The 20,989-nt window shown below is 39.7% G+C and overlaps 1 protein-coding gene across 8 annotated transcripts in view; it reads right to left on the bottom strand.

Moving 5' to 3' along the window:
* Window positions 1-20,989, bottom strand: part of SOX2 (SRY-box transcription factor 2) — a 400,076-nt gene that overhangs the window by 83,399 nt on the left and 295,688 nt on the right. The window contains exons 1-2 of one of the 8 annotated variants that reach the window (XM_074963499.1): window positions 8,317-8,421; window positions 3,877-4,172 (exon numbers count right to left, since the gene is read on the bottom strand). The exons of 6 other annotated variants lie outside the window; for them this stretch is intronic. The gene's annotated coding sequence lies outside the window, so the exon portion shown is untranslated. Of the gene's footprint in view, window positions 1-3,876; window positions 4,173-8,316; window positions 8,422-20,989 lie in introns of those variants that run through there. One more of the 8 variants, XM_074963498.1, reaches the window with a different exon arrangement.

Below are 20,989 nucleotides of genomic sequence, written 5' to 3' on the forward strand. Positions count from 1 at the left end.
TTAATAAACGAAGATCTACAGATCAGTCATTATGTTTTTTAGTATCCCCACACCAGACAACTGATCTTCTACCTTATGCCTCACAATATATGCTAGATGTGGTTGGAGGATAGTCCAATACAGGCACAGGATCTGGAACTGTGAAAATTGGTTCTATTGCCAGTTCTGACACACACCTCATGTCACCTTGGGCAAGTCACTTACCCTTTCTTTGCTTCAGCTTCTGCGTCTGTAAAATGGAGGTTATAACAATTTCCCACCTCATATCAGTCTATTCACCTAACATGATGACACACATAAAACACGCAACCCATAACAAATGTAAAGAAATTTCACAAGGGACAGGCGAGGTTCCCAGAGGTCAGTACGTTATTCTTTACAAAGCCCTTGATGACTATGTGAAGCTCTTGAAAAGATGTAGAATTAAACAAACAAACAAAAAAAGCCATTGGTTGCTACAGGAGTCGAAAGGGAGCAAAATGAAGTGGAAGACAGTAATGGCATATAGAGGCATAAGAGAGTATTACAAACAAAGGAGAGTTCAAAAGAAGCAGGTAGAACTATGAGATGAAACAGATGACAATGAACTTTTCAGCTCTGTCAAATACTGAAAGCTGGAGCTTTGGAAATTTAACAGTTAAATTAATTATATTCTTCTTTGATCAAACACTTTTGCATTAGTAGCAGCATCAGGTCTATGAAACTATATTATTACGTGTCATGTACCAGACCCCATTATACGAGGCATTGTGCCAACATATAACAAAAAAAGAGTCCCTCTCCTAAAATTGCTTACAAAACCACATAGGTTTTCCTTTTCCAGGTGCCTTGCACCACGTGCACACCGCCAACCTACCAGACAAAGCACTATTCCTCAATCCCATCTACAGTTTTGGCTAAATCTGTGCACAGCAAATATTGACCCTCTCAACTTCCTCTCTACTCTTCCTGGAGGGAAAGGCGGCAGGATCCGGTAATGGTTACTTCCACATATAGGAAAAAAAAAAGTAAGGCTAATTCTGCTTGGTATACAACAGAAAGCATCAGAATGAATCCTCTCTAAAGTATTTCTGTATTCCCTAGTTCAGAAAACATCATGAATGAAAAGTCAATGTAGTATAATGTGTGTAACATAAATAAGTTTATAAAAATATGTAGGAACTCCAGGATCTATTTGTGGGGGATGGGGTATACTGAACCTTTCACTTTTATTTGTACATCCTTGCTTCAAACCCAACCCAGGTCAGGAATGATTGAGAGTTACTAAGTTGTGATGGCTTGCGTGAAATGGGTTTAGTTATCTCACTCTTTTGAACAGATGTTTACTACACAAAAGCCACGAGAACTGGTGCACTTTGAAAGACACTGTTCAGTGGCCAGATTGGAATGAATTTGAATTTGCATGGAAAGAAACTGCTCTCCCTTCTCAGTCTAGAATTAGTCCCTCCAGGTCAGGCTTTAGGCATCCTGCCGGAGCAGCCTGAAGAGGCTTGTTCCACCACCAGTCCTATTATATTTGTGCGATACGCTCTTTGGCTATCAATCCAGCACCTTTAACAAGCACTAAATTCACATCAAAATTATTTTTTTAAAATAATCCTTAAAAATTCCATATTTGTCAGTTTTAAGTCTAAAAATCCTAAATATTTACACTTTAAACATTTTGTTTGCCAGGAGAACTCATGAAAAACACTAACTTTTTTATTTCTAGAAATAATTTTTACTTAGTTCCCCCAATGTACATTCTAAATAGAACACCTAAAAAAAACCCTACTGTAGATAGATACTAAGATAAAAATCTCTTTGATTGGGTTTGCACCCTTTTTGTGGTTGTTTCTATGAAGACTGAAGAGAACAAGTTTACTGGCAGCAAATTTACTGTTTCCTGAAATAGGAAATACTGGAGAATATTCACAGATAGCAAATTTTGGGTTTGTAAAGAACAGTATTCATATTGGAAACCTGATTCTAAGAGTTACATTCATTCATTCAGGAAACAGGAAAAATACTATGTGATTTATGTACCCAAAAAAACCTACTATCAAAGTTTAAATTTTGGATATTAAATACAACAAACTGTCATGAACAATCTTCAGAGCAAGAAATATTTACAGAAATTATACAATGAATAATTGCAATTGAATAAATTTAAGAAAATGGTGAGCTCACTCACATGCACACACACTTTTAATTCAACAATACTATCACCTTCAATGTGCATTATCAAACCATTGAAAAACACACTTCAATGCACAACCTTAATGTCAACAATGATATTAAAATTTCAGTCTCAGACCCAGATCCTGGAACTGATTGTATACGGGTCAATCCCTGTATTCGCACAAAAGCCCGACTGATGTCAATGCAGGGATGTGCTTGCCCACAGCCAGCTGCGGGATTGGGGCCTTACCATGTTCACATACAACACAACTGACAGAAAAAGAATGCAAAGTTAAGCCCCAGATAGGTGATTTTTAACAATACTTTTATAAATCAGAAACAGACAAACACACTCAGTATTTCTTACTAAAACATACCTTTCACCTTTATATTGATATGTCTTTCATAAGACCTCCAAAAATGTATACATCTTATCATTTGCAGTACAAAACTGGAGGGGCAATGGAGACGAGCAGCAGCAGGACAGCATAGTGAACTTGTAGGGGGACACTTGTTGGGATGTGGGGACAGTGGGCAAGGGGACCTCCCAAGGCCTTCACAAGGGCCAAGAGAGGAGCACCTGTCCAGCTCTGTACACCTGAGGGGGCTTAGGAGGAGAGCAGTTCTTCTACAACTCTTAAGTCAATAGGAAAGGAACTCCCCACTTACAGACTTCCCAAGGGCCAGAAGCCTGTCTCTGAGAGCTGATTCTTGCTAATAGTTTAGACAGGGGAGTGCCGAATCAGGAAAATGGCTGAGCTCTAAGGCAGTCCTTTGGAAGAAGAATGCTTTCTCTGTTAGCTTCCCCACAGGCGACTTATCCAGAAATAATAACTTGTATAATCCATTCCCCATCAAAAAGTAAAATCAACCACAGGCTGCTCTATTCATCATAATACACATTTTATAACTGGCAAAAAAACGTTACATGACAAACACTGCAACATAAACTGAAATAATTATGACTAAGACTTTTCACAAATTTAAAAAAAAAACACTGATAAATGTTAAAGGCACCTTATGCTTTAGGTTTGGCTACAGACTAGAAAAGAGTTTTTAAATCTCAAAATTTCTCAAGGCTTTCAGAAACTGCTCTGGAATTTTTCTGCTAAAGGGATCTGAAACCATTTAGATTAAACAAAAAAGAAGTCTTAACAGGCTAATTTTAGTCCTTATAACTCAAATCAATTAACAGATTTACTTAAAAATTCTTTACAAAATAATTCTCCTACTACAAGAGGAAGTGCTGTAAATTTGGGGAGGACACACTATGCTCTTCATACATAATAAAGAGGTTAATCCCTGCTCTAAGTGCAAATCTCAATGTATCTTTTACTATGGAGCTGCTGGGGCACTTCCATAATTAATTGCTTCTGCTGTTTATTTTGTACAAGTGATGATAATGATCTCCTTGTGATAAAATCATTTCCACAACAGCCAATCATTTCCTATCTCACAGCAGATAGGGAGTGAGCAAGAAGGATTAGATAACCAAGATCCCAACCATGCTGTGACTTATACAGAATGGAAGAGGGTGTGGAAAGGCTTTGCATACCCTAGCAGATGAGCACCCAGGCAACTGCAGAAATCTCTCCACAGTACATTCATTGCACCCCAGTCTTATGCTTTCACATATAGGGAGAAAAGAGACAAGGTGTGGGCAGGAAGTAGGTGTGTCGAGAAGCTGTTTTAGATTATTTCCTTATTTATACTCACCTGAAGCAGCTGCCAAAATACAGCACGGGGAGTAGCACTGCTAGTTGCTCCAGTGAGTAACTTCCTTCCTGCTGTGAGACAGCAGACTCAGGTTTTTGCAAGTCCAGGATTGGGGGCCACGCTTTCATCCAAATATCATTGATTAGGCTAGGCCAACTTGATGGTTCACAGTGGTTCAGACAAACCTTTTTTCTAGTTTAGTTTAGTTGGATTTACACACCATCTCCAGCCATCAGGTTTTGTCTGGTTTCTTGCGGGACCCATATAAAAATCACTGAATCTCACACGGTTTCCACCTGAAATCAGAAATTAACCCAGATTTGCAAGAAACTTGACCAAAGTTTGCAAAAAAGGTTCATGAATTTTGGTGAACCTGGCCCAATTTTTGAATTTGTAAGAAAACCTGAAACAAGGCAAATGTTGTTTTGTTTCAGGATTCAATATGTAATTTTCCCTTGGCTCCAACCATTAGCAACTCTTAAAAAAACAGAACAATCACGCAGTACCAATACAGGCCAAGTTCCATTCTGTTGAATTCAGACAAAGAGTGTGACTGTTTTATGATACTCCCATAAATTCCAAGAAAACACTTAATGGGCAATTTAAAAGAGCAGGCTTACAACGGGTGTTAATTTGAGGTTGTGGTCATTGATATAAACATTGGACCTAACCCTGTGAGAAGCTACACATCCCCTCTACGCTGGGATTTGTCTGACTGTAGTATCTGAGTGCTCTCAACTCCCACTGAAGGCAGCTTGATGGGCATAGCTTTTACCAAATGTTCACATTTTCTGTTTTTCTCCCCTTGCATGTGTCAGTACAACAAAACAGCAAGGGACTGGGTGATGCCACAAACAGAGAATCATGCCTTGCTGGTGTAGATTAATATGGAAAAATTGGGAAAAGGGAAAACTCCTCTTTGTGCAAGAATTTCTCAATACCCCAATAACCACTTCTGAAGTGATAGCTAGGAAAAGTCAATGGGTTTATATACTGTTACGTTTGTAAGGTATCAGGTTGAATATAAGAATTCATTCTTTACATGAACAAGTTAGAATCCAAAATAACATTTTGATAGCCACAGGGCATGGTCTAGCAGTTTACGATATATTAGCCAATTGATCTGCAAGTCTTCATTTGGAATTAAATTTTTTTCTTAAGTGGAACTAAATGCATATGCTCTAGAGGGTTTACCCAACTTCTGAAGGACATGTGCCTATAATAGGCCTTTCTCATCTCTGTCTTGTTAACAAGTATATAAATAAGAGAAGGCTTCAGTAATTGGCTCAGAGTTACTAATGAATTAATTAACTTCAGTCTATTTTACCTAACCTTTAATAATAAGAATCCCTTTTTTTTTTTGGGTCTAGCAATAGGCCTGACAGGCTGAAAAAACAGACATGCAGGAAAGCTCTTGAAAATTAATGAGAATCGAAGAAAGAATCAATGTACATTCTGCTTGCAGAGAACTGACACAAAAAAAAAGACACAATAAACCATGAACAAACACAGTCAGTTTAAAAAATAGGTTAGAAAAAGTGGGCAAATTCAATTATAGAAGTAATTAGAAGATACAGGGCAAGGCTGCCTTTTGGGACTGTGCCAGAAAACATGAATTAATAAGAGTGAATAGAAAGCGCCCATGTAGTAATTAAGAGGCAATCACCTATGGCAATGAATACCTTAAAACACGCTGCAAACTATTAATTCAGTGATCAAAAATATTTTTAGATGATTAATATGGCAAATTTGTTTTAAAAGACTAATTTCTGGAAAGATATCAAGACAATAGCACACTATTTGTGCCTCCGGCATTTATATAGCTAATTAAATTTTATAATTTGCAACAACATTCAGCATTATCTGAAAACAGTAAAAGCAATATTTCCTTCACTAATTCTTTATTATAGCGGCTTCAAAATCAATAAGTTAAGACTAGATCAACTTCTTTTTTTCTTTTCAATATACAAGTGCCCAGCTCTGATTGTTTCATTTCTTCAAATTGATTTTTGTTGTTGTTGTTGTTTAAAAAGATACATTTACATACTAATTTTCAGCAACTTCACATTACTTGTACCTGGAAAGAGATTCCAACTATAATTCACTGGATACTAAGCAAGAAAAATGCTGTTTGATGGGTTATTTGAGCATTCAAGCTGTTTATGCTTGGTCAACAGAGGCTGTTTCTTCAGTACAGCATAGCCCTCTTCTTGGGATCCATTGAAAGGGGAAAGGTACAGTAAAGTGTATTATAAAGTCAACAGCAATGATAATGATCTGCTAGCGGGGTGGTATCCAGAGCCCTATAAGCTAATTTTACAGCAAACCTGTAAATGTTTTTTTTTTTTTTTTAAACATAGGACCTTTTTTAGGGCCTTATTGCCAACCCAGAGCTTTACAAAAGTTAACAGAAGTCCTGCAATAGTCCTCTGAAATGGTTGTCACTAGTGGTTGCTTCCAAAAACTAAAACTACTGAGATAGCTACTGGCTAACTGATAGGCCTCAAAATGTAATTGTAAATGGGGAATCACCAGTGAGAAGGTGTGTTTCTAGTGGGGTCATGCAGGGATCAGCTCTTGGCCCTATGCTATTTAACATTTTTGTCAATGACTTGGAAGAATACATAAAATCATCACTGATAATGTTTGTAGAGGACACAAAAATTGGAGGAGTGGTAAACAATGAAAAGGAGAGGTCAGTGATACAGAGTAATTTGGATCACTTGGTCAGTTTAGCTGCACGCAAACAATTTATGTTTTAATATGGTTAGATGTAGTAAAGGTATACACCTAGGAACAAAGAATGTAGGCTATACTTGCATGATGAGGGACTCTATCTTGGGAAGCAGTGACTCTCAAAAAGATTTGGAGGTTGCAGTGAGTAATCTACTGAACATGAGCTCCCAGTGAGATGCTGGGCCACAAGGACTAATGCAAATCTCAAATGCATAAATAGGGGAATCTTGTGTAGGAGTAGAAAGGTTATTTTACCTCTGTATTTGGCACTGGTGTGACCATTGCTGGAATACTGTGTTCAGTTCTGGTGTCCACAATTCAAGAAGGATGTTGATCAATTGGAGAGGGTTCATGGAAGAGCCATGAGAAAGATTAACGGATTAGAACCCACGCCTTATAGTGATAGACTCAAGGAGCTCAATCTATTTAGCTTAACAAGAGAAGGTTAAGGGGTGACATGATCACAGTTTATAAGTATCTACATGGGGAACAAATATTTAAAAATGGGCTCTTCAGTCTAGCAGAGAAAGACATAACATGATCCAATGGCTGCAAGTTGAAGCTAGACAAATTCAGACTGGAAATAAGGTGCAAGTTTTTAATAGTGAGGGTAAGTAATCATTGGAACAATTTACTAGAGTTTGTGGTCGACTCCCCATCACTGGTAATTTTTCAATCAAGATTGGATGTTTTTTTAAGAGATATGCTCTAGGAATTATTTAGGGGAAATTCTGTGGCCTGTGTCGGACTGAGATCACAATGGTCCTTTCTGGCCTTGGAATCTCTGAATCTAAGAGAAACAAAATCTATTGAAAGGTTTTCATGTTGGAAGCCAAATAACACTGGGGAGGACCTTTTTAAAACAATACTTCACCATTTTAAAATTGTAGATTGCAGATATTTATGACTTTTAGAACAAGATTTTTCTCTAAAGTCTTGTTTACGCTTTCAGCAGTGCAGCAGCACTGTGCCGCTGTAGCGATTAGTGAAGATGCTACCTATGCCAATGAGAGAGCTTCTCCTGTTGGCATAGGCACTCTACCTCCCCAAGAGGCAGTAGCTGCATCAATGGGAGAAGCCCGCCCATTGACATAGCGTTGTCTACACCTGGGGTTAGGTCGGTATAATTACGTGGCTCAGGGATGTGGATTTTCCACATCTCTGAGTGATGTAGTTATGCTGACATAAGTTCCTAGGGTAGACCAAGCCCAAGGTTACTGCAGCCTAACAAAAAATGGAGATTCAAAACAATGGCCTGAGAAACAAGGCCTATTAGGTTGACAATGGGTTTCTAAGTGAGTTTCTAAATTAAGACTGGGGTTGCAGGGTTGTTTTGTGGGTTTATTTTACTGGAGTATAATCATTTTGAGGAATGATTATTTTACATAGGCATGTTGATGTTGCTCTACCACACAAGACCATTAGAAAGATACTGACACTGGTCATTTGTGACACTGGTAGACCAGGTGCCAATTCGTGCCAAGGCTGTAGGTGTCAGCTGAGCACTGACAAATTCATAGCTGGAAATCAGGCCAGCTCATCTTTATGTTAGTATCACTGAAGATAGGTGCTAGACTTGTAAAGATGTGTTTAGACTCTAAAATGCTTGTAAGTTGCTGCATGCATTAATCTTACTTGTTATGTCTGAATCCCAATCCGTAAGGTAATATGTAAGTTTTGCTTTATAGCTGTAAAAATACCTACTCTGAACTCAGGCAGGAGGAGTGGTTCCCCGCCCATCAAGAAGGACTAACAAAACTGAGTGGGTCATTGTGATGCATCACAATACGAAGACTGGGCTAATGGCCATCTCACACCTGTAAAGGTGCTCCATGCAAGGAAGCTCGTTCCACCAACTTGAATTCTGGAAGAAGGAAATAGAGATAGCTGACATGAAAATTCTTCATCTCTTTGCTGTTTGGACTCTCAGAGGGCTGGAGCTAGGAAAGAAAAGCAGAGATCCTCAAAGTCAACCTGAGTTAGCCCAAAAAGACATTCAGTGCTGACAGATCACTACAACTCTGCACCCTTTCCAACCATAGACTATAATTCATACATGTGTATATGTTACCTACTTTAACCTGTAAATAACTCTCTCAATTCTTTTTCATAGTTAATAAATCCTTAGTTAGGTTACTATCGGATTGGCTACAAGACTTGTCTTTGATGTGAGATCTGAGGTACAAATTGACATGGGGTAAATGGCTGGTCTCTTGGGACTGGGAGCAACCTGAATATTTGTGATCTTTGGTGTAAGTGACCATTTATCACTAAGTCCAGTTTGCCTAGGTGGAAAGATAGACTGGAGAGCTCCAGGGGACTGTCTGTGACTTCATGGTAAGACTATTACAGTGCTTTAGGACTTCACATTTGACACTGGGTTGGTGAAATCTAATTATAGAACATACAACTAGTTTGGGCTGTCTGCCTGCTTTTTGACAGTCTGCTCTGAGGTTGGCACTCACGGTTGTGAACCACTCCAGACAATGTGACACCAATTATCTGATGTTTTTATTGAAAGCAGGGCCAGATTAAGGCATAAGCACTGAGTGTAGGAACTTGATTTGTGGAATCAGATCAAAATTTCAGCTTTCATTCAAAATATTATCCTTCTAGTCATCATGGATACAAAGAAAAGCTTGAAAACATGACCTACCTGTAACTGATGCCTGTCTGAGTACGCGGGTGAGGTAATATCTCTTACTGGACCAACTTCTATTGGTGAGAGAGACAAGTTTTTGAGCTTACACAGAGCTTTTCTTCATGTCTCTCTGAAAAGCTTGTCTCTGTCACCAACAGAAGTTGATCCAGTAAAAGGTATTACATCATCCACCTTGTCTCTCTAATATCCTGGGACCAACATGGCTATAACACTGCATACAAGCCTGTCTGAGTATGCAGACAGCTTAAAACCATAGCTCCAAGAGGTGTAAATGGCCCTATTCATCTTAAATCGGAACCTTCTGCCACCCCAAGGAAGACAGATGCCATGCTGCAGGGCTGGGATCAGTATATGGAGGTAGGGTTATGGGGGGCCCTATGTAGGGTGGGTCTACCATCCCAGATTGCCTTAATATGGCCCTAATTGAAAGGTGAACTCCCCCACTCCACTCTCAAACAGTATACAAAACAAGATGCATAATTCTATCATATGGACGGGAACCTTCTGGACCCTTGCTGGCAATTAATGTATCTCTTGAAGCATTAAGGTTTATTTCTCTTGCATTTTTGTGAACTTTCTAGTGTAATTGTAGGTATTATTTAAACTCCTAATGAACGTTATCTAACTTTCTATCTAACTATCAGAAACAGTGAGTGCTGTAAGTAGCCTAAGAAATGTATACTTAACTAGGTACAGACAAAGTTCTTTAAACTCTGTTAAAATATTCTGATTTCATAGTTCAAAAATTTGACCTGAACTCAAACCTCACCTCCTTACCCTCATGTTCCTCCTAGGGCAGATTGTGTATCATGGAATGAAAGAGAGACCAGAGGGGAAGACAGAAAAACGCAAAATATAAGAGGTGGGAATGTGCTGGGATAGGACAGAGTCACAAATAAACAAACTGAAAAGAGGAGTAGAAAAATATTTCTGAAAAAATAAATGCCATCTATGTTATACAAAGCTAACTCACTTGTGTCAGTCTAACTTCTGGAGTGTTCTTTGTTCTTTAATAAAAAGCAAAGTCTTCTCTGTAGTTAAAAAATAACTTTGGTGAAGTTGAATTTCCCTTGAAATATACACAGATTTAATCTACAAGCAAAAAGGTAGTGGACTCAAAATGGTTTAGTGAATGCCGCAGAATACAGTTGAAGAGGTTTGCCGTGCCTTTAACTACAGGTAGTCTCGGTGGTCCTAGTAGTGAGTTGTTTTCTTCTAATATGCTCAGGAAGAAAATAAAACTGAATGTGTTATAAGCTACCCACAACATGTTAATAATTTATAATGCTGTTGACAAGAACTATTCTTGAGGAATGGAGTATGAGCTCAAAGCCGCACATGGACGCTGTTTTAGAAGAAGGGATGAATGGTCTAACTTCTTGATCAGGAGGTAACTGGTGAAGTTGAGGGGTGGTAACTTCCAGGGTTTGACAATGGGTGACCCTGGTATAAGTTTACAATGTTATTCTCCTGGGGCAAAATCTTGGATCCCTTGGCAAAGCTGAGTAAAAGGGCCTTGTGCAGACGACCCTACATGGGTTTGGGAGTTCTGAATCCTCCTCATCAACCCATCGACAAAGTGCAAGACACCTATGCAGTCACTAACTGCTTCCTCAGTACTCTCCTTGCAGGGATGCTTTGGCCAGCAGATTCACACAGCTGTCATGTAACTTTATTTAGAATCCTAAGCGATTTAGGAAACTTTGTACAAGGTGATGTGCCCACACACTTGAAAATAAATATAACTATAGGAGGATCCAACGTTGGACCCCCCCAAAAATGAAGTCAGTCAAAAACATACTTATGGTCAAAAAGAGAAGCAGTTTCACTCTAGTTATAGACACCTATAGAGAGTCCCCAGCCATCATCTTCATGAACTGGCAGTCACATTTTCCATACTCACAACTACATTTCCTTAATTATATACCCTGATCTGACTTCTCATAATGCATCTGGCAAAAAAGATACCACCTTCCTTCTCCTAGTGGTAGATCTTTACAGATGATAAAATCTAGAAAGGGACTCTGTCCCAGATTCTCAAAGGGAGTTAGTTATCATGTTTTGTTGAATTAATTTTATGGGAACTAAAATACATTTCCTAACCAGGAAGTTGAGCCAGAGGAGAGAGGGAATAGGAACCAGTTGCAGACAAGTCTCTGTCTCAGGCACAGAGCAAGGAGGTAAAGGTGTAGCAAGGGTCTGCATGAGCAGCTGTTTGTTCAGGAATTCCCTCTCTACTAGTGAAGCAAGTGGGAGCTGGAGCAGTTAGGTATCAGGAGCCAGTTTGGCTTAGAAGGTGCCCCCAGGGTCACAGCAATGAAATGGAGCAGGAGAGGATAAAGCAGGAACCAGTTTATGGTTGAGGGAAAAGAGCTGAATGGGGCTGGTACAGGACTCCCACTTCAACAGCTGTACCCAACATCAAGGAGTTTTCAGCGTAGAGACCAGACAGAGCTTTCATGTTAAGGACTGTGACAAACAGTACCATGAATATAAATGCAGCCTAAAGCTTATGGCCAGAATGTTGAGTGAGATTTGCAGAGAATACAGGTAAGGGAAGTGGTCGAGGAGTAACTTTAAAGCTCTTCACTGATTCTGGTGCTGCGCAGTGCAGTACACCACTCTCTTGTGTAGTGTTAAAGCTGTTTTAACCTATGCCATGTGATGACCATCACAAGAGGGGTTGAAAACACAGGACTGACATAGCATAGAGATGACCCGAGCATGTCCTTTTCTTTTCTAGGGCAGCAGCTGGGAGAGCCTATGGCATAAGTGCCCTGTGATGGGATGGGGCCTGAAGGAGTTAAGGAGAGCCTGTGGGTGCAATCAGCCACATCTCACTACACCTGCAGTAGATGTCAAGCCTGGAGGGAGGAGACAAAGAAGAAATCCCAGCTCAGTGGTGGCTGACTGGGAGAAGGAGTAGACGTCTTGAGCTAGCTCTGGAAAGGAAGGTGTGTCTGGAGCCAGAGTTTAATTAGAGACTATCCAGAAGCTGCCTGGAAGGAAGGATCCACTGGGGCTAGAGCCTACTAGACAGTCCTAAGTGTCAGAGCCTTCTTAGGGCAGATAGGCCTGGCACAGGACCTTTATGTTTCTTTTGGTTCCTCAATTAGTTTGGCTCCCCTTTCTTTTGGCTCCTGCAGAAGAGTCAGCCAGTGAAGAGACTGCGAGAAAGACTTAGCTGCAGGCCACAGTAAGATACAGCAGAGGGTCTGAATGAACACAACTTATCTGTTTTATAGAGGGTCCCTGGACTGGAACCAAGGGCTGACAGGCCCAAAAGCCTGAAGTTGGATTGAATCTCTGGGGTGACATTGCCAGACTAGTGGCATGTTGAACCTGGGTTTCCCCAGTAGGGGTAGGATTAAAAGTGATCTGTCCAGAGGGCCAACTCTCAGGAAGAGGCAGACCACCACAGGGCCAAAGCGGCTGTTGACAGAGGGCACCAAAGGAGGAGAGCAGCCACTACCAGCCCAGCCAGCAGGGTGTGTCCTGGCTGGTGAGTTACATGCTTACAAGCCCGTTTGGCTCTACAGCACTGTAAGATCACCTTGAGGCTGGGCTGATCCTCCCTAGGCCAGGTAAGATGTCTCTGTGTACAGATTATCCCACAAAGTGGCCAGACCACGATAGAGGATCAAACCTAAGATCTTCTAGTTACACAGGAAAAGCCCAATAAGAAGCCAGCATGGTCAAGGGCCTTTTTTCAAAAATTTCTATTCCATGTTCCATATTCTATGTACAACGTGCTACATTCAAACTCATCAGATTTCAAGGGGTGCTCATCCCCTCCACCATACATTCTTTCATGCTCCCTTTTCCTCTCAATACACAGCTAATACCAGTCAATCTTCCATAAATTATTTTTTGTAAACCCAGTTTATAAGGGTTTTATACCACATTACGCTGAGCAACCTCAGATGACTGACATAAACAGAACTACTAGTTTTAGCACATTTTGAGACAAATTCATATCTAGTCGATGGCATTAAACCAGGGAGGAACTTAATCTATTTACTTTAAGAAGCAGATCTTTCCTAACAAATTGTGTGGTGTGCTTGCTGTCCTTTTTATGTGCCCAGTTTCTTACAGTGTAAGCATCACTGCTTGATCCTTTCCTCTCCTGAACATAACACACAATGCTGGCACTCAGCCAGAAAACAGTCAAACTAAAGCTTTCTTTAAAGGGCACTCAGGAATGCTTGCAGGATGTACTTTCCCCCTCATAAAGGTATATCCTAGATTTCCAGTTTGGGAATAAATTTAATGGGGAAGGGGAGGGGAGATCAGGGACTGAAGAATTGTTCAACACCATCACTTAGGGATAGAAAGCTGTGTTTTGGGGTATTTAATCCTGATCCCTCACTCCCTGTCATCAGCTATGCCCTACTCCCCAATGGGAACATAAGGAGAGGTGCAAAGCTGACAGACTTGACAGAGATAAAAAGATTAGAAGCAGAAAATACAAGTCTCTGGAGAGTTTGCTAAACCAATATATACTGTTAAGTCTTCAAACGGATTTGGCCAGGCTTTCAAAAATCAGATTAATCCGAAAACTTGGAACCTTAAACACACGTCTTTGGTAATCATTATACCTCTGGACTTCTCAATAAACATATTACGGGAGATGGATCGTCTTGCCTGGACAAACTGAAAAGGCAGGAGCAGTAGCAGTGGAAGAGAGACAGAAATGGATTCCAGACCCGATCTACTCCTCCAATGCCTAATCTATTCCTCGTCTGGATAAGAAGAGAGTGGGTATGCTCAGGAGGCAGGTCCTGACAATGAATGCCATCAAGCCCATGGGGGGCAGCACTGAGGCACTGCCCACATGCAGAATCTCTTCTTTTGAACCTGAGCCTCCAAGACTTTTTTGTGGATCCCAAGTGGGAATCAGAAGGACCACAGTATCTCCTCCGTTTTATCCTGCCTCCCCTTTACCAAGAGGGGATAGGTAGATCTGAGTCCTTATATCTGGGCTTTTTAAACACATTCAGACCCAAACTTCTTTTGATTCCAGCCCTCAACTTTCCTTTCTGCTGGACAGTTGCAAAGCTCCAAGTATTGTCTCAAATGGTCAAATGGACACCATGCGTCAAACAGTGAGGCCTTCAAAATCTCCTCCATTTGGAGGACACAGTGTTAAGGCTCTCAGTTTTTCCTCACAGGAGCAGTGAAGTGAGAACAAACAGTGCATCTCCTTAGTACGTGACCTCTTCCCAGCAGCAGGTACAGGAGTCAGTGCCAAATACCAGGCCACTGGAAGAAAGGCATCATCTGAATCCAGTTTTCTTACCAGATTCAGCAATTCTATTGGAGTGACACATGCCCAACAATAAACCCTGAATGTGGGTAACTGTTAAAAGCCCAGTAGCCATGGGAACCTACCTGCAGAACCATCCAACAGTACGGATCTAACCAAAACCAAACTATTACCACCACACTAACCAGAATCATAAAACAAAACTAAAGCTAACTCCGCACTCTACAGTAAAGCTGCTTGAAAAATGAAAATCTATTTTAGCAAATAAGTAAATAAATAAAATTGAAAGTTAAAAGTAGTTTAACTTTAAAGTGTCTGAAATTGAAGCATTTTTTCATTTTTGCAAAATATTTCATTATTTTGAAACAATTATTTATTTTTATCAAATATATTATCCAAATGTTATTGAAATGGTGATTGACCTTTCTCATTACTTACTGAAAACTGGGTTTTTGGTCAATCAAAAACGTCAATAACCTTTTGATAATGTTTTCTATAAATATGTTTTAGGTGGTTATTTTTTTTTTAAAGCAGGATTTTTTCCACAAAAAAGAAAAGATTTCTGAAATGTCAACAATTTTTTGTGAATAACTTTGCTTTTTTTTAAAAAAAGGTAATTTTGAATTAAAAACACTTTCATTTGGAAAATTTCAACCAGGCTTCCTGTACAAGAAAACTAAAGCTAACATGGGCAACACGGGCATAAAAGAAGTAGCAGAGGGAGTACCTGCAGCAGGTTAGGGCTGATGCTCCTTTCACAACTTCACACCCAACATTCAATTCTGCTATGGGGCACAGGTGCGGCCTCAGTGATCACTGCTTCCCATAGGTGCATGACTTGAGTGTTGTACACTTAGAAGTGGGTAACTCTACAGAGCCTGGTCGAAGGAAAAGTTTTACATGATGTTCACCCCAAGATGGTCCCCGATCAAAACTCCTAATCTGAACTCTGCACATGGAAGCTGAGCAGGAGGAATCAGAACCGGATCTGAATTTCTTAGCTAGCCTTATTTTCATAATCAGCCAAATGAGAAAGATGCAGGGACCAGCTGTCGTTCCAGTAGTTCTTAGTTTCTTAACAAAGCTTTGCAGAGTTCAAGCTGTGCAAAGGAACATATCAGTTAACAAGTGACTATATTTCCCCTAAATAATTCCAAGAGGGCTGTTTTTGCTTTCCCCCAGTCAGAAACAACATAACACAAATCAACAAGGCTCAGTTGACCTCTTTAACTCTCTCCAAACTTCAGAGACTAGCATGGGAGGATTTCTTCTGAATGGGCTGGCTGATCGGAAAGAACAGTATACAATAGGTAGACTATACTGAAAAACGAAACAATACAAACAAGCAGGAAGACCAGAAATCCATAGCAGCAAGTTGAATGGATAATTAGAGGGGCAAAAACAAATGGTGATTATATTACTTGGTGCATTGCTGCTAACAAAGGAGGCTGCAGCAGACAAGAGAAATGTAGAGTGTGCTACTAAGAGAGGAAATGGAAATGGTTGATTTGTTAGCTCTAGAACCTTAGTCCCCCTGCAAAACATCATAACTTTCACCTTAGTACTGATCTCTTCCCTTCTCCCTACAAGAAACCTGACCTGATCACCTGCTCTATCCTCTCACAAGACACTTCAACCCAACCTTTTCCCTCCTTGTTGGTTGTCACTTCCCACTAACACTCAATGTGCTTTCTCACCCACCCTCAAGCATATAGGGGGAAATTTCTAAAGACACAAAGGGGAGCGAGGTGGTCAACTCCTCCTGGGTTTCATTTTGCTGCCCTTTGATTTGAGCTTTGACTGAAAGTCAACGGCAGTTGGGGCCCTAACTCCCCTTTGTTTCTTTGGAAAGCTCTCCCACAGTCTGCTCAGTTGCCTGATCCTGAGCTGGGAAACAGCAACTGACAGGTAGACTGAAAGGGAGCATATCTGTGGGTCTAGGAGAATGTTTCCAGTAGCAGAAAATCTGGTGGGACTTGCCCTAGGGACAATAGGCTTGACCTCTCATCCTTCTAGAAACTGGAAATCCTCTGTGATCTCTGGATAGTGCCTCTTAATAGACCCATCTCCCAAACCTTTAGACCACCTCATCTCTAACTGTCATCTACATCGAACTGGAATATATGGATTAAATAATTAATCTACCCTCCCCCATGAGGGGAGAGGGACCCAGAGCCTGGGCTCTAGCCCAAGCCTGAACCTCTACACTACAACTAACCAGCATCAAAGCCCAAACCCCATGAGTGTGAGTCAGCTGACATGGGCCAGCCACAGATGTTTAACTGCAGTGTAGACATACCCAAAGAGAGTGACAAATTAGTAGGAGAGACACTCATTAAGCACCTCAGAACCAGCCTCTATTTCCTCAGAAATTAAAGGACAATACAGATACTGTTCAAATCATATAACAAATAAAAGCTTCCTTCTTTCTGATGATGATAATAATTTGTTCTTCAGTCATTCAAAAATCTCAGAGTTGTTTATACTAATATTAACTGGGTTAATTTTGAAACCCAACTATGTACACAGATTTGCTCCTAGTGTCACAACAAATCAGTAGCAGAGCCAAGACTGGAAGCCTTGTTTCCCATTCTCTTGCTCTAACTACTTGCCTCCCTTATTCTCCTTCTCTTCCCTCTTTTCTTCAGTGCAGTCACAATCTGGTGTTTGTTCGCATCAAAATTACCTTCAAAGTGACTGTGATATCACAGGCAGATTTGTGGAATCAGTGAATGAATCAAAGAGGTAAAGTAAAAAGCCACCACACAAATCTTGATAATCAGCAAGATTAAGAAAGAAATTCAGAAAATATATGTAACAGTTGAATGAGGGGTTATTAGAACCTAATATTTAAATCAATATAAGTGCAGAGATGGGGCTTTTTAATTGCTATTATTAGATGTGGCACTTTGATAACTTGCCAGATTCCTGAAGAAGACAGAACAAAACATAAAATTGGAAGTCTCTTAAGATTGCTTAAGGGACAAGCAAAAGTCAGTCTGTGGATGGAAGTCACTATCCCTGGAGGATGTAGATCCTCCCACTTTAAACAAACAAGTAAAACTTTCTCAACTGGTGCAGCTAAATTGGGGAAGCCTAGGGGACGGAGTTCAGAGACTAAGGTATTTCCCTGCTCTTTATATGATTTGGGACATTGTTTGCAGGTGTCCAGGTATGGAGAGGAAGATCTTTCCTTCTCTCTCTTCCCCATGTCTTGGTCTCTCCAGGCCCAACTCTCTCTTCAGGGCCAATCTGCTATGCATGATCTATTTCCCCCCCTCTCTTTGACTCTAAGGTTCCTCATGGAAAAACTCAGGGATAGTGGCTGAGATGTCTGGCTTGGCATCCTCTATTTCCTCCCCACAGCATAGGCAGAAAGAGGACTAGAGGACTTGACCTAATCCAGGAGGAAAGAAACCTGACAGAATCATCACAGTAATTGAGAAGCCAGAAATAGGGGAGGATGTCTCTGGTGCGAACGTTTCCATGTGCTAATTTGCGGCACACAGAAATCCCCAGCTGGTCTCTCTTGACTGCCGGCCTGCTCCATGTCCCAGTCTTCCTGAAATGATAACGTGGCCAATATTTCACACCAAACTTCTTCAACAGAATGACAGATAAATCAGCCAGTTGGACTGAAGGAGTGAGGAACAGGGCCTGATCTTGCTCCCTTGAACTCCATGGGAGTTTGGGCATTGATTGCAATGGCAGTAAGATTGGATCCCGCAAGTGAAAAGAGATTGTGATAGTTTAAAATGGTCACTTATAATTGAGGGTCATCCATTGGAGGTAGGTGTTAGTGGTGGTTCCAATACAGTTTAAAAAATAGCCTTGAGTTATAGCAAACAATTATGCATTGGGTAGTTTAAAGTCATGGTGAGGTGCTTTAAAAAGTCTAGGAGAGTCAGGAGGCCTGAAATTCTATTCCAACCCTGCCACCAAATTGAAATGAAACATTGGACAAGTCACTTAACCTCTGTGCCTCAATTTCCGCAAGTGAGAAATGGGGATAATAATATTTATCCACCTCTGAAGAGTGCCTTGAGAGTGAAGTATTATTTTTTAATTACAAGTAATATCTTATATTGGGAGTGGAGAGATGCTCTTGGAGGGAGAGTGGAAAACACATGAATAAAATATACAATTATTCCACAGAAGCAAAGTGCTGAAAGCAGGGCACAGTTAGTTAACCAGCTGGGAACGTTATGTTGGAATGCTAGACCCACTGAAACTACAATTTGTAGTTAAAGATCATATTCAAACATGTTTCTATGGGCATTTGACCTGTTGGCCATGATAACATAGCTGAGTGACTAACAAATTAAAATGGGGCATTCCTGGTTCCACACCAAATATGCTTACATATTGAAAGACAAACAAAATTACTACGAAGTGAAAAATAAATGCAACAATCACCAGAAGTGTATTTGGAATTTGTATTTGACAGGTGCCACCATTGCCTGAGTGTTAAACTTTGAACAAGGAGAACTTCCCCTTGTGCCTGATCCTTACATAAATTAAACCATTTATTTTAACAAGGTGCAATGCACCATCATTTTCCCTTTTCTCTCAGCTTGAGACTAGGCCACCATTTTGTTGTTGCTATGCAAAACAAACAACCAGCAAAATGGTAGCTATTAATAATACAATGAATAATGATCTACGTAGAAATCCTGCCATAAGCACCAACAGCCCATCTATTGCCAATGTCAGTGTTTCCAGATAACCAGCTTTGAGTTTAATCCACACGGTGCTACCAAGCCCCAGGCACAATGTACAGAATGTCTTTAGTTCTGCATATGCTATATGCATACTGACTGTCCTATGATTGCAAAAAGAACCTACTAATTTGCTGCTCTATATAGACTTTCAGTAAAAATGGCCTATTATATGGACATCAACAGCAGTGCTGAGAGCCTTAAAGGAAGGTCTTAGTCTCCATAACAGAAGTAGGATAATGAATGACAGCCATCAGTCAGCACGGAGGAATGTCTGATAAATACAGAAACAAGTAGTACCAGAGTGAAGTGGGCTACATGTTAATGTTATCATCACACATACAGTCCCCTACTACTAGACTTCTTTCCACTGCTATAGCAAAAGTAGTATCTAACTACTGAGTGGAATATTCTGCTGTGATGTGTCTGAAGCATCCTTCAAGAATTCTTACATAACTGCTACACAGAAGGAAAGAGAGACAGAGAAAGAGAGAAAAGAAGACAATGTAAAATAGTTATGTATAGATTATATATTGATGCATATAAACATTAGTTTGCACATTTGACTTTTTAACAACTTCACAAAATTACTGGATTAGTACAAAAATCAGTATCCAAAATACATAACTATCCAAGCACAAAAAAGAAACTGTTGACTCGTATAAGGACAATAACTCTCACAAAAAACCTTAGTATAGTTATGCCTGAATGCCCAATGTTCCTGTTACTCTGGCCACTGCCTGTACAGCTATCTAGTTTGGAGTTAAAATCATTTTCAGATTGAATTTTGCTTTTAAGAATGATGTAAATACTTGTTTACTTTTCATACATCTAGTCAAGTTACCAACCTTCTCATATATAATCATTTGAAAACTTTATTTTCAAGTAATTCATAAGCACAGCACAGCTCATGGACTTCAACCTACATTTACAGTTATACTGGATGTTCTCTCTTATGCTTTATAGGAACTAGTTTTTACAAACTCAGTGACAACCCTTGAAAAATGCTATAACTTCATATGAAGATTTCTCTTGTAAAATACATATTATATAGATTATAGAAGTATTAATTTTCAATTTTCTATTTAAATTTTAATTCTTGTCATTTTTGTTTTACAGCATCAAACATTAAAAATAATGTACTTTTATTTAATCTTTCATTAAATCTCTATACAACTTGTCCACAGTGAAGGTTTTTATGCATACAAGTACTAGTGAGCTTAATTAATCATACTTCATTGTATAACTTTAAAATATCTTGTTAAAATTCTTCTTGTAATTTATTTTGAAAAATGCTAGACAGGTAAAAACAAAGGTCAAAAGTCACATTGGATAATAGCTGATGGTTTTGATAATGCTAATTATATATTACTAAAGAATAAAGGTAGAAAGGGAAATATGAGCACTAAAAGAAAGATAAACATCCCAATGCTGGATTTAAAAGAAAAAAATAATACATTTTTTTTAAATCTCTTTGTAGCTCACTGTCATAAATCAAAGACATAATGAAGCCTGAATTAAAAATGTCAGTTTCTGTGAATGTTGATAACTTGGTTCTTTGTTGTGCAAGTCAAAATGTGTCTGTTTGATGGGTTAAAATGACAGTCTGAAAATGGGAGAAGCTGGAGCTAAAAAAAGGAGAAAAAAAACAAAACAAAAAAAGACTTATAAAAAGTAGGCCCATAATGTAGTACTTTAAGGGGAAGACCTGTAGGGTAGGAGCCAGTATCT

This window comes from Natator depressus, chromosome 9, assembly GCF_965152275.1.
Source record: "Natator depressus isolate rNatDep1 chromosome 9, rNatDep2.hap1, whole genome shotgun sequence".
Classification (NCBI taxonomy): Eukaryota; Metazoa; Chordata; order Testudines; family Cheloniidae; genus Natator; species Natator depressus.